Raw genomic sequence first — 13,884 nt, 5'->3', positions numbered from 1 at the left:
TTTTAATCCTATTTAAGCACTAGAAAATTACGAAAAAGCAAGGTTCGGGTTTACCTTTGCCGATTCTGACTTCGGGAACGCGCTTTGGACGTCTGACAATGGGGGGGTAGCCAAAACCTCGGTCCAATTCGGAGACTTTTCCGTGCAGTGCATGCGGCGGAAATTTACAGACCCGGTCAACTGTCGAATTTCCGTGAATTGAGGATACTTACACGAAGCCCACAACACGGGGTTAGTACATAAATTTTTCAGAATTTTCTAAGCTCATTTAATGCTCGAAAAGACACTGCGAAGTTCCGTGGGACCCACCGAAAAACGGTGTCGGAAAAATTTAAAATTTATGTCGCCGCGAAACTCTCGACAAGTGGAGCGCTCTGGTACTCTCGGTTTTCTCGTGGGATTCACAGTTTGCGAGAAATCTAGCCCGAAAGTCAAAATGGGCTAAAACTTCCCGGACAAAAATTGGACAAACCGCTTGATAGATTTCTGTGTTCTTGGTGTCTATGGAAAGTTCTCGACGAGTAGATGATTTTAGATACAAGACCCGGTCCAATTGGTGGCCGGATCGGCCGAATTTTGGCCGGGAAGTCGAAACGTCGCGCGCGCGAGGGAGGGGAGTTCGCGCGCGTTTTTCGGTCGTTTGGGGCGGCGGCCGGCCGGGGGAAAGAGGTGGGATGGCGCGCCGGTGAGCAAGGGTGGTGGGGGAGGTGGCTGGCCGGCGGGCTGGGGCGGGAGGAGAGAGAAAACGGGAGAAAGAGAGAAGGAGGAGGAGACGCGCGTGGGAGGAAGAAAAAGGGGAGGGAGCCGGTCTGATTCGACCGGTCCAATCCGGTCCGGTTCGATTCAGCCGGTTCGATTGGAAATACAAAATTTTGAATTTTTACTCTGCCTCGGGACCGAAAACGAGGTCCAAAAATTCCGAAAAAATTTCAGAAAACTCAGAAAAATTCATAGACTCCAAATATATTTTTTAGTTTTGCCACGTGGTCTTTAAATTAATTTTTAAAAATCATCAAAATTTATATTTTCGGAAAATCAATCCCGATTTTTAAAATCCGAAAAATCTCAAATAATTTCTTAAAATTTAAATAAAATTAAAATACCAAAAATACTCATAAGATAATAAAATTTAAAATTTTGGGGTGTTACAGTTTTACACTTTCCCATCAAAATAAACACAAAAGAATCCATGAATTAACGGAATAATGGAAAAGGATACATTTAATATAAGATCGATTTTATATAAAAATAAATTTAATAATTATAAATCAAATATTAATTAAAATTTATTTAGAATTAATTAAAATATATATAATAAATGTACAAATCTAAATCTAAATATTTAATTTAATAACTATAATAATTTTATACTACCTTTATTTATTTTTATCTGTCATTTAAAATTTTTTAAGATGATTAAAGAGGCAATTAAATTACTTAAATTATAATAAAATATTATTTAATTTGATTAATTTACCCTTTATAAATAGTTTGTTGTCTTTAGCGGAGATAAGTATAAATTAAAAAAAATAATTAATACTTTTTAATTTTCTCAAAATAATAAATTATGGATAAAACAGTTTTTAAAAAATGACAGATAAAAGTGAACAGAGAGAGTATAAGATTAAATTTATAATAGTTGTGTTTGTTTTAACTTATATGCTAGTCAAATCAACTTATAAATTCTAAAAAAAAGTTGACATGTTTGCTTATAATATTATTTAAACTTATAAGCTAAAAAAAAAAAAATAAAGTGATCGACTTTTTATTATGGTGCTTATAAATATCGTATTTATAAGTTAGTTTAATCAAAGATAATACTATATCGATTTCATTTAATCTTAAAATTTTACTATGTACCTCATTTAATATTTTTTTTTTGTAATTTTAACAATAAATTTACTTATAAGTTATTTTTTATCAAATTTATCAATTATTTATCAACAACTTCTAATTATTTTAAATTTTTATATATTTGTAAGTTTAAATCAGTTTATAAACATTAAATGTTTATAATAAGTTGATTCTCACGTGGTAAGCCAAAAGAATTTCAACTCCTTGTATTCTCTTTTCCATTTGAGCTATACCAATGGCTTGCACAAGTGGCTTTTCCACATGAATGCTGTCTCTCTGAATTTATTGCATAGCCATTGTATAACTAAAAGCAACTTGTTCTTGAAAACTGATACTTGCAAAATTTTAATGCTATTTTTAATTATATTATATTAAAGAAACAAATGGAAATGTAGAGTGGGACAAGAAGCTTATGTAAGATACACCGAGTCTGAGATACGCCTAAATCAGAGGTTTTGAGCTTTGACCTCTGCAATTAACAATTGATTTTATCATTTCAAATAACAAACCCTATCCCTTTAATTAATCAAAATATTTAATTGATCAGTTATAGATTCCATGGAATAAATATTTATTTTTTTTATATACTTATTAAATGGGGTTTTTACTTTTCAAGAAAAAAATATATAAGTTGGTAGGATCTATAATTAATTTTAATTAATCAGAAGATAAAATTATTATAAATATTAAAATTATAAAATTAAATTATTTTGTTATAGTTTTGGATTCGTTAACATAAAATTTTCATAAAATAATTATTTTATTAAGAAAAAATATAAATTGAAAATTAATTTATTGTTTTTTTAAAATAAATAAATTAAATTATAATTTTGTCGTTCTAATGGCTAAATCATAAATTACAGTTGAGAGGTTTTTTTTTTTTATCCAAAGGTTGGTAGTTGATCTAATGGCTTTTAGCCTTTTTTTTTATTAAGAAAAATAAAAAAAATAAATAAATATCAAAGTGGCCGCCAGACAAAATCCTAGATAGTAGGAAGTTAAGTAAAGTTTTGTTGATGTTGACTTTTTTAGACTTCCTTTTTTAAGGAAAAGAGAGGGATTCTCTGAGTATTATGATCATAATTATGAACCTAGGATCATTGATTAATCTCATCACCATAAAATTTGAGGTGGTATTTAATGTGGTGGACTATTAGATAATTAATCGTTATCTCTCTTTACACTTTTAACTAGAGATAATATTTAATTATTATGCTAATATAACAAATCATCAAACTAAAATAAAATAAAACCATCTTATTAAATTAACCATCAAATTACCATACTTATTTTATATTTTAGACTTCAATATATCAAAGATTCTTAATATTTATATTTTATCAAAATTAATAAATTAAGGAAATAAAAACCCAGTTATTAAAAAGTATACCCAAATTTATTATATTTTTATATTAATTTAACTTTAATTAAAATTTAAATTCAAAATTTAATAATTATATATATATGTTTGTCTTGGCTGAATTCTTGACTTGGCACACATGCAAACGTAACAAGTACATACCTACACCACATGAAGAAGAAGAATACAGGCTGATAAAGCAAACACAAAATTAAAGTATTTTATCGGAAATAATAGTGTAATATATATTATAATTATGTTAATTATAACTTAAGTTGATAAAGTACATTTGTGGATGTAGAGTAAATAATAAAATTAAATTAATAATCAAATATCACGACCTAACCTATGGCTCGGGCCGGTACTAGGACCTGAGTCGGCGTAAAGCCCCCGAGGCCTGTAGTAAATCTTACTATTCTCAAACACATTACCAGGCTCACAATTTAAGCCCAATATGCATATAAAATAATTTAAATTAAACTGTTATAATTTTATTTCGAGCCAACTTAACCCAGTAATTATCAGAAACTAAAATTATGGGAGCCAGCTCAACCTTGTTACATTATTTACAAACTATTTAAAACTCATAAAAATTTTTCATTTGTTAATACAAAAACTTAAATTCATGCAGTCCCTGACAGGATTAATGCTACTACTAGTACATGCGGAGTTATAAATTGCAAATTTAGATAATAATAATACAGTTAATAAATTTTTTCATAACCTACGAGGAAGGGAACAAGTTATTTTGAAAAAGGTTTCCTCCTGTAGCCTGAAAAAATAAAGTGAACAGAAGTAAGTGTTCGACTCAGATAGTGAAATACCAATTTCAATCATAATTTCTATAGCTATCTAAAGCTAATGCACCCTGTAGAGTGATATGCAACATCCTCATAAATTTTTCATACAATTCATATCACAATTAGCAAAAAGGTAATTTGGAGCACTCACACATCCGATAACGTTAAACAATACATATATGGGAGCTGATCCCCTATACAACTCTCTTAATCCAACCTTTGCCAGTGAAGATCTCAAGCCGGACTTTCGCATAATAAACCAAATACGAGGTCCCAGCGAATCTCTCAAGCCATGTCTACCCCGAAGGACCGGGTCCCAGCAAGTATCTCTCAAGCCATGTCTACCCGTCCTGTCCATATCCAACACTATACCACACGCACGCCAACGCACACACACTGCTCCAAATTACCACAAACAATACCCATGACAATTCATCAATTAAGAATGCAATATAAATCATGCCTAGTATTTAACTACATATATATATATATATTTATAAGTGGTGCATGGGCATGCTTAAACATATAATAATATCGAAATTACAATTAAAATTAATATTTTACTCACAGTACACTGATGACTATTGTGGCTGCTGGATGGAGGAAAATAGTAATATCGATCACCTAAATAATTAAATTATAAATTTATTAGTACTAAGTCAAAATAAAACTCTAAAAAAATAATAGGCAGCCTAATTCATGCCGGAAATCCGGCAAAGTCTTCCCTATACCTAGGACCTACCCAACCTGCAAGAAGATTCAAATAACACTTCTAAATCCGCAAATCACATAATCACAACTCAATCACATCACAAGGCCCCTCTTGGGCCCACCCAAATAGTCAATAGTCATAAACTTGAAAAATTACGTTTTGATCACTATAATTGATATTTCATAAAAATTCACTCCGACAAGCTCTAAAAATTATAAAATTTTTCCATACGGTCCTTAGCAATATTATAGAGCTAACGCAAAAGGAATTATAATTTTTTGATCATCTGCAAATATTTTATGAATTTTATTCTAAATCGGTATTAGCCGAAAATGAGTAACTTGGAGTTCGGGTTTATCTATATCAATTCTGACACCTGGAACGCATCCAAAACGTCTGAAAATGCTAGGATTGATTGTAATATCGACCACGTTCTGAGACGGGCCGTTGGGTAACCGGATCTGGCTGAAAATGCGGTCCCAACGCCGGTGAGCTATCCTCGATCCGATTGCACTTAAATTAAATCTAAATTGTGTTAATAATTATCATAAAATTATTTTTAAATTTTGAGAATCGAAAAAGTGCGAAAATCTCACCAAGCGATATGGACTGTCCGATTATCGCCTTTTTCAAACGGTGTCCTATCAGAGCGGGACCAATTCTATCTCGAAGATCTCGTCGTCCTGAGTCCATCGGTGGCCTCGAATTTTCGATCCGACAGTCGGATAGCCGGAAAAGTGGCCGGAAAGCCACTGCCGTCACTTTCTCTCTCCTCTTTCTCTCTCTTCGTTTCTTGCTGGAAAACTCCATTAAAACCGGCGAGTCTTGGTCGGACAAGGAACCCAGTGCTGCCAGAAGCTTGCTGCCGGTGTCCTCTATCTTCCCGTCGTCAGAGATGGCCGGAAACGGCCTTGGAATGTCCTCTCCCCGTCGCAAGGGTTCCTCTCTTTTCTCTTCATTCCGGCAGCTGGAGGAGCTTTGGCCGGCGTCCATGGCTGCTGGTGTAACACCCCTATTTGTATAGCCTGGTATATTTCACTGTTCCAGTGACCAGTGTCGGTTCGGACAATTAAGGGGATTAGAACCACACTTAAGACAACTAGAGAAGTCATAAATACAAATAATTAGTAATTGCCAATTAGTTAAGTATAAATAAGAAAAATAGAACATAAGAAGTTAAACGAGCCGAGAGTCACAGCGATGGGTGACCGTCTCGGGAACGACTGCGAAGCCATTTTAAACTCAAATTTCGAACCGTAAAATGTGACGCTGCGGTCCTTAGGACTATTACGAACACAGTAGAAAAAAGAAAATCACGAAAAAGAACTGTTAAGCCAGTTAAATAATTAGGTCAGGGAGCCGGAAGAAATACTAAATTATTTGCAAACAGGGATAAACCGGCGAGGGGTAATTTGGTCAATTAACCCCGAGAGCTGACTCCTGACCTAGTTGTCAAATAAAATCAGAGAAAAAAAAATTTCGGAGTCGGGAATTAAATTAAAGAACTAATGAAAAAAAATAAATATAAAAGAAAAAGAAAATTGAAAAAAGTTTATTAACTCATGCTTACCTCATTGGATGACATCATCATGATGTCAAAATACAATTTTAATTTGCCTACCCAAATTGACCAAGTCAATTATTGTTAATGAGACATAAAATAACAAAAAAAGAAATGAAAAAAATCATTTTTTGGTCTTCTTCTTCCTAAGTGCCGCCCTAATTTTCTCTCCTCTCTTTCTCATTTTTTCTTCCACCATTTTTAAGGAACAAAAGCTTGAACTCTTTGGTTCCTTTCCCTAAATCCCCTAAATCCCAACATTAAATCTTACCCTTAGACCTAGATAAACACTTTGGGAGCAAGAAGGGAGAGAAAACTTGGAGAATTGAAGAACTAGGGAATCTACAAATTGAGGTAAGTGCAACATCAAGTTTAGATTCTTATTGAATTCATGAATTTAAGTTTATGTGTGATGAAATTGCATTAGAAATAAAGGAAACCATGCTTAAATAAGGAAAGAGAGAATGTGGCAGCCATGGAACCCTAAGGTTTTGATGGTAATTAGTTAGGTTAAACATGAAATCTTGGTGAATAGATGTTATATATGTGAATTGTATATTTAGATTACATGAATTGTGAAGATTGGACAAACTTAGGGTTTTGGACATTAGGGTTTAGAGACAAAAAATGTGAGAAACTTGTAAATTGTGTCTTTGACCTAATGTGAAGTGAGAAATGGTCATTTGTGACCTAATTAAGTATGTTAGAAGTATTTGAATCAAAGCCAAATTCAGATTGGGTATGCAGCATGACCAAAAGTCAACTTTGAGGGACTAAAAATGAAATTTTACAAGTTCAATTAGTATGGGATCAATTGAGAATGAAAATAGGCACTAAATGAAATAATTTTCATCTGGGAAGCATGCCCAAAAAGTGACTAAAACCTAGTGAACAAATTGACCAAAGTTGAAAAATTGCAGGCTGTCCTACACAAACTGACCAAATGAATAGTGTTTGTTCATTTGGTCATAACTCGAGCTAGGCAGGTCAAAATTACCTGAAATTTTACCAGGGGTTAGATGAGATATAGATCTAAAACTTTCATGAAGAACACAAACCCAAATTATGCTATTAACCCAATCAAATTACTGAGCAAAGTTGAGTCACTGAATCTGCAGAACTGCAGAATTGCCATATGAACAGTAAAGTTTCAATGGCTATAACTCTCTCTAGAAAACTCTGATTTAGGTGATTCTTGAACCGATGGAAACCTAAGACATAGTAAAACATTTCATATGAAGAAAATTAGACCAAATTATGGACTTAACTTGATCAAATTACTGAACAAATTTAGAGTAATAAATCTGCAGAACTAAATTCTGTAGCATGAACAGTAAACGTAAATTGCATATAACTTGAGCTAAAAAACTCCAATTGGAGTGATTCAAAAAGGAGAATAAACTTAAGACAATAAGGAACATTTTCTATGAAGGAAGTTTTGCCAAATTCCAACAGTAAAATAACCAATGGAATAGTGTAATCAAGACACCAAAAACTAAAAATTGATAATTTTGCCTAAAAGACTTAAGTGTTGAGAAAATGACCAAAACCAACAAGTTTGGTGACCAAAATGTGGTATGTAGGTGAAGTTGGAATTCCCATACCTATTAAGCCTTAGAAAGTCAACAATTTGACTTGAATAGTGTAGTGAATAGTAACCCAAAACACAAAAATTTCGAGAACATCGAATTTGGCACATTAGAGCTAGGTAAAAGTGAAGTTAAATTTATTTTTGGATTTATGCTAAGTTATGGTACTGAAACACTGTGAAACTGTGTGTTTCAGCTGAAAAAGACTTAAAAGCTCTGAGAGACTGAGTCAAGGCCTAGAGGTGACTCACGTCAGGTTGGTGCACAATAAACCTTATTTGAACCTTTGTCATTGAAAAATTGATTTAGTGTGATTTATGAAAATTTGAAGTTAATTATGAATTGTGTTGCCATCTTGTGAATGAAATTATGACTTTGAAAATTTATTAGATTTCTCACGAATCATTTGAATAAAATGTTTGAAATTGATTTTTGATTCACACTTAGCATGACAGTGCCTTATTATTCCTCCTCCATTTATGGGGTGAGATCGATTATTTTCCTCTCTCTGTGGTTTACCAATTGAGGTTGTAGATCGGATGAGTACTCATTAGCTAGCTAGCCACCTCCCTCATTGATTTCGATTAGTGGGGTTGTAGATTGCTTTGTCGTGGTGTACAACGCGGCATTGATCGGAAATTTTGTGTCATGGCTTAAGTTATGTATGAATTGGCAATACTGTGTTTCTTAAATTATTTGACTAAATTGTGTTATTATGAGCTTTGATAATTTGTGAAATGTGATTGAGAAATATTTAAATTGTGTTTTGATAATGAATGATTTATGTATTATATTTCAAATTTTTATTGTGCACTACTAAGTATTTTTATACTCAGCGATAGCTTGTTTTGCTATCGCAGATAAGAGCAAAGAGAAAGCAGCAGAGTGAGCTGCGGGATTGACAAGAACTCTTGAACGCTTTTGTACGGGTATTGTTTTATACCCTTGTAGTTATTTTGATGTAAATACTGTAATGTCATAAGTATCAATGTAAAGTGAGCAGTTGTATAATAAATTATAATAATATTATTTTTGGAACTTTTTGTAAATTAACTTTTGTAGTTTGTGAATTTCATACTTTATGCAATGTGAATGAAGTTATTAAATATTTTGAGATGATAAACTTTGATTGGATTGTGGAATTATTTTTGAAGTGGATTAAATTGAGTTGACTCTTAAATTATTTGGTGGTTGGGAGTTGTGTAAAATTATTGGAAGTATTTTTCACAGGTATTTGAAGAATTGTTTTCTCAAAATACAGATAAAACTCTGTCAAAATTTTTATAAAATTTGCAGTAAAATTTAAAATGGACAAAAATTCTTACTGGTTTATGAGCTTTGAATTCCTACAAAAATGCTCACAACTTCCAAAATGTAAGAAAATAGTTTTAAAATCCCTTGTAGTGTACTTAATGAATTATCGATAGGTGAAGTTCGATAGTTCATTAGGTATTCTATGGGATCATGTTATGCCTTACAGAGGGGTAAGGTGTGACAGCTGGAGATGGACTGGTCGACACTGAAGTGGTCACCGGCAAGGAGAAAAACGAGAGGGAGGAGGGAGAGTCGGGGAGAGAGAAGGAGAGCTGGGGGGGGGGGGGGGGTTGATGCGCAGTGTTTTTTGAGTTTTTTTTTTAATTTCTAATTATACTATTAGTCTCTCAACTTTTTAGAAATTTATAATTAGGTCCAAAATTATTTTATTATGTTAAAGTTTAATAAAATTCTAGTAATGATAAAAATAATATAATCTAGAAAAATTTAATTATTTTATTCACATTTAATAAATTAACTTTAATTAATTTATTTATTATCAATTTATTTATTATTATTAACTTCCTTTATTTTTAAAATCAATTCAAATAAATCTTATAATATTAATAACATATTATTTCCTTTTTATTTTATTTAAAATTTTAAAAATTTCAGGTTGTTACATCAAACAAGTTAATTTAGCAAGTATAGATAAGAATTTTTCCATTTTTATTATTAATCAAGATTTTACTTTATTGGAAAACATTATATAAAAAAAATGAACTAAGTCTAATTTAAAGTTAAAAGCTAGTTAAAGTGAAATATTGTCTAAATTTTTGTATTTAGCACTTTTGGTATCTGATCCATATGAAACAATATATCCCCTCATCTGTCACACTTAAGAATGAATATTTGAAACATAAAGTTTACAAGATTGAATATTTGTAATTGACTTAATATTAAGATAATGATCGACTCTAATGCTATATAGAGAAAATGAACTCATTCTCGTTTATTTTTAAAAACTAGTTTAAGAGGGAGTCAAGTCTTCATATTTAACACTCCTACCTTATAAAATTATTATTCTTGAATGCATTAGATTAATATGGAGAAATGAACCCTTAAAATCATTTGGAAAGAAGATTTAAGTTTGATGTGCAAAAACTGATTTTCAAGATATGTTGATAGTAAGTAAAAAAAACCAAATTAACGATGATGACTTGAATTTAGGTCTTCTGGTCCGAAGATAGCAATCTTGTCTGATTTTGCCATTAAATCATCAAGACTTCAATGGTAAAAAATAATAATAATAAAAAAATCCCATTGGAGATTGCACATAGAAGCAGTCTACATGTATTTTTCACACATGCTTGCAATGTCTCTGTTAATTGGGTGAGACGTCCACTAACTAAAATCCGATGATAAAAAAATATACACATTGTTAGTTCCATTGATCTTCTATATAATGGCCATCCCTCATATAATTTTGCATTTCAGTTATATTTAAAATTATTTTCTTTAATTTTGAAAAATATTAATCTTCTATGTAATTTTTTTAAAAAAAATTTTCAGTCAAAAATTGAATTTATAGACTAATAATTAAAAAATATATATATTTAACATCAAATTCTTGCCACAAAACGTTCCCAATTCAATATTTGAATCCAGGGTTCCAATCTCACAGTAAGACTTTTTTCCGTCGCAGCTTTTAAAATAACTTTTAGTGTTTTGATTCAAATCAAAATAATACTTTTTCTATTTATACTATTTGGTGACATGATGTTTATATTAGCTTTTAGAGGTCGAGGGAGTGATTTAAAAAAAGCTATATTTCATAACTTTTAGAGGTTAATGGAGCATTTTGATTATGATCAATAAAATTTTATCACTATTTTTATATTTAACAACTAATTCAACAGCTATTTTTATCGAATATTTCTACTTTAACAGTTATATAAATAGTTAACTATTGATAATTAATAGCTAACAGCTAATAAAACAGTTGATCGCTATTAAAATAATTAACAACTACTAGAATAGCTAATATTACCAAACAGGCCCTAACTCAGCACTAAATCTAAATAAAATTTCGGTTGTTCTTCTCTCATTCGACTTCAACAGAAATAAGCCAATAACAAATAAATGGAGACGACGACATCTAGCCTTCGAATTGCGAAGTGGTGAGATTAGAGGATGCACGTAAAGAAAGAAGGGGGGTTGAGTGGACGATAACGGGTCAGTAGGGAAAGAAATGAATCGAGATTCGAAAGCACTCTGCGGGTCAATCATCACCTATCATGGGTGATTGTGGCTTGTGGGTGATTAGTAAGAGGAATGAAGCTCAACCGAATAAAGAAGAATAATCGAAGCTAAATCGAAACAAGAATCAAGAGGAAAGAAGAGAGATGGAGGAATGATAGCAACAGGGAAATTTGGAGACAATTGTAGAGGAATTGGTTGATAATTTCAAATTAATTAATTTTTTATTAATAATAATTAATAATTTTATTAAAATATTTAATTAATAAAATAAAAAAATTTTATTGATGTATGATTATTAATCAATTTAATTATAAAAAAAGAGGAAAAGATAAAAGAAATGAATGGGCAAAATAGTGATTTTATTTTTAAAAGAGATAAAATGATAATTTCATTCTTTTTAACTTATAAATCTAGTATTTCAGGTTACATAGATTTTTCTTAAAATAAATTGAAACTAAAGAATTTTATTGTAACAAATTGTAATTAGAATAGAAATGAAACAACTCCCTAAATTTAAAAATGATTTATATAATTTACCTTGAATTTATACAAACTCAAAACCTCATAATTTTAAAGATGATTCAAATATCACTAAAGTACAAGTCGTTCATAAAATTTTCAGTTAATTTATAGGTTGTGAGTGATTTTGTGTTAACTAATTAATTTTTAAAAAATTAATTTTATTTACTTAATTTTTAAATTAACAGTTTGATTATAAGATTAACTTTCAATTTCATAAATAATTTAAATTTAAATTATTTCAAATTAATTGCGGTTTAAATAATTTATATATAATTTATATATGATATCTTACAGAATTTGATTGGTTAATTTAGTTGAGTAGGTATATTAGTGTCACGACCCAAAATTCTGAATCGTGACCGGCACATAATTTAAGTATTGTTAAATCATGCAAGCCTTATCAGAGTATCTTGAATGAACATATTGTCACTTACTAATCCCAAAAATAGACAAAATTCAAATAACCAAATGCTGAATAAACATCATAAATATCCCATAAGTAAACTGCGGAGTCTCTACAGATTTCAATAAAAACTTAAACTATTCAATAAACCAAATCAAAGTTGTCCCTCTCCAGAAAATGGACTTAATATTTGGATCAGCTGCAGAATTCTCCGATGCAAAGCAGGATAATGCAGAGAAAACGTGGTTTGAGCTAGATGCTCAGTGAATGATAATTATAGCACACAACGGAATAGGAATAGGTAGACGCTTGATTTATTTCACAATAAATTTTCTATTCAATAAAATCATGCTCATGCTGTTAAAAATCATTAATAAAATAACTTAAAAAAACATATATATAAAAGAAATTCATTCAATAAAAATTTTATGGTACAGTGCACTAGGGTGATCATACCCCACATCACCAAAGGTCAGATGGTAAGCGCGCTACCAGATATCAGATACCTTCCTTCTCCTTCACAGATATCAATGCATATGATACTAATGCAAACCATAAACTGCAATGATGCATGACTCGATAATGCAACCTAATACCGTGATAGTCTACCCGGTGGGGCCAGATAACAGAAATAGATACTGGGCACAGGTACCAATCCAAATCCACGTCCCCCTTGTCCTCGGCCTTGTTGGCCACTAAATCGGCCCACTGCCATGCCGAAGCACCGGATACTGGCGAGGAACATTTGCAGAGAACCTCGTGACCCCATCGTGGCTCCTTGAACACGGGCATTCTCTAGCAAAGTGACCTGGTTGGCCACACCTGAAGCATACTCCTGAACCCATCAAACAAGGTCCCGAATGTCCTCTTCCACACTGTGCACAAGGTGCTAAGGAAGATCTGAACTGGACCAGGCTGCTGCCACTGAGCTGTGACCACTTCTTTGGATCCGTATCAGTCGAACCCTCGAGGTTTGTGTCTAAAACCACTCTTCTTGTTCCTACTTTTTCCTCTGTAATTACTCTGGCCACCACTGTCTGGAGTACCCATTTGGGGAACACCGGTAGAACCCTCTGCTCTGTTTTTCTTTGCTCTTCCGCTGTCATCCATAGCATAGCTAATCTCGATCTGTCTAGCTCGATCAACCACTACATCAAAAGACTGATCAGACATCATGGCCAGGTTCGCATATCTCCTGTCAAGCCCTTTTAGGAATCTCTTCACCTTCATAGTTTCTGTAGCTACTGCTGTAGGGGCATATCTGCTCAATTTCGTAAAGTGCAGTAGCATATTCATCTCTGCACTGCCATTCTGTCTTAAGGCCTCAAAGGCCCACTGTTTCTGATGTCTGAAGCTTTCTGGCACAAACCGATTGATGAACAGTTCCACAAACTAAATCCACGACAAACCCTCCATCCGAGGTAACACGTAGTCATTCATCCATTGTCTAGGCATAGGCCCCATGACATGCTGTATACACTCTATTAGTCTTCTATCACCAATCGCAATTCATTCTGCACATGCAGGAATCCAAAAACCGATATGCATCGTCTGACACATCATAAGT

This window comes from Hevea brasiliensis, chromosome 1 (assembly GCF_030052815.1).
Source record: "Hevea brasiliensis isolate MT/VB/25A 57/8 chromosome 1, ASM3005281v1, whole genome shotgun sequence".
NCBI classification, from domain to species: Eukaryota; Viridiplantae; Streptophyta; class Magnoliopsida; order Malpighiales; family Euphorbiaceae; genus Hevea; species Hevea brasiliensis.
The sequence above is the reverse complement of the archived record's forward strand: the minus strand, read 5'-3'. Positions refer to the sequence as shown.